Here is a 1,341-nt window from a genome sequence, read left to right as displayed (position 1 = left end):
TGACTGTTACTCCTTAAGGACATACATCTGGTTCCAGGTTCATTTATACGTTTAGTTCCTCGTTTTCTCCTGGATGTTGTTTGAGTCAATGGTCTCCTACAGAGATAAATTTTTTGAAACCATGAAGGATTTATAAAAATAAAAAATAAAATAAGCATCATCATTTAAATCAGACACTGTACTGACATGAAAGAGTGTTACTAACAGCTCACCTCTCTCCAGCAGGCGACTGTTGAAATTCAATGGGGTCACGTTTTGACTGTTTACTCCTTAAGGACATACAGCTGGGTTCAGGCTCATGTTTACATTTAGTTCCTCGTTTTTTTGTGTATGTCCTTTTAGCCAGTGGTCTCCTACAGAGATGCATTTATGAAACCATGAAAGATTAATAAAAAAATAAAACAAAATACAACGAGCATCACCATTTAAATCAGACACCTGGCTGACATTCAAATAGTTCATGTTAATAACTGCTCACCTCTCTGGAGCAGACACATGCTGGTGTTTAAATTCAATGGTTTCATCTTTAGACTGGTCACTCATTAAGGACACACAGCTGGGTGGAGGTCCAGGTTGGTTCCTGTGAATAATGATGGAGCAGTGATGCGAGTGCTGAGCTGCGACATGGAAAAGAGTCATGGACAGTTAGAGATGGTCATCTCACCTCTGCGCTTTGGTCTGGCTCTCATGTTCCCCACACAGAGTGGTTTTAGAGGGAGGGGCTCCCTCCTCTCTGTCTTCACACTGATCCATGCTGCTCAATTCACATCAGCTCACACACACTTTCTACCTTCACCTGCAGAGGAAACACAAATCATTCATGTGCACATAACAACATTTTGAAAAACATTTTCAAACATTTCTGCCGATCCATGAAAAAAACCTTTAGGGTAATTAGAGCTAAAAGCTTCAGACTAACTATTCCTGCTGAGTTTGCAGAGAGCTGTAGACACACTGATTCACTGGTAATACGAATCTTCAGTTCAGGGTTAATGTGAACAGCCAGTCAGAGAGAGGAGGAGCCAGAGCTTCAAAGTAAGAGAACTGGTCTTGAATTCAGTTCATGCCAGACTGGTGTTTTCTGACTGTGTAGCTTTAATTTAGACTGAAGGAAACATTTAGTGACAGCTCACTGTACTAGGATTTTCACTGAGAGAGGCCGAGTGAGTAAATTAGAAATGAGTACATCAGGGCACTCACAAATTCACATGAACACTTTTTCTATGCCAAAATCTACCCAGATGTGATCTGGTTCTGGATCTCAGAGCAGAGCCTCACACATTTCTGGTTCTGGGATTTTAACAGAGAAAAGCAAAACTGTCCCAATCTGCAGAGTTCACA

At 41.0% G+C, this 1,341-nt stretch overlaps 1 long non-coding RNA gene across 1 annotated transcript; it reads right to left on the bottom strand.

Moving 5' to 3' along the window:
• Positions 1-18: 18 nt before the first annotated feature.
• LOC113029671 (uncharacterized) lies at positions 19-682 on the bottom strand. Its single transcript, XR_003273457.1, has 3 exons — positions 479-682; positions 213-353; positions 19-96 (listed from the first exon to the last, which is right to left on the bottom strand). It is a non-coding gene; the product is annotated as an uncharacterized LOC113029671 (long non-coding RNA).
• Between the last annotated feature and the right edge of the window lie 659 nt (positions 683-1,341).

Source organism: Astatotilapia calliptera, chromosome 9 (assembly GCF_900246225.1).
Source record: "Astatotilapia calliptera chromosome 9, fAstCal1.2, whole genome shotgun sequence".
Lineage (NCBI taxonomy): Eukaryota > Metazoa > Chordata > Actinopteri > Cichliformes > Cichlidae > Astatotilapia > Astatotilapia calliptera.
Note: the sequence above shows the minus strand (reverse complement) of the source record. Positions and strands in the feature narration are given on the sequence as shown.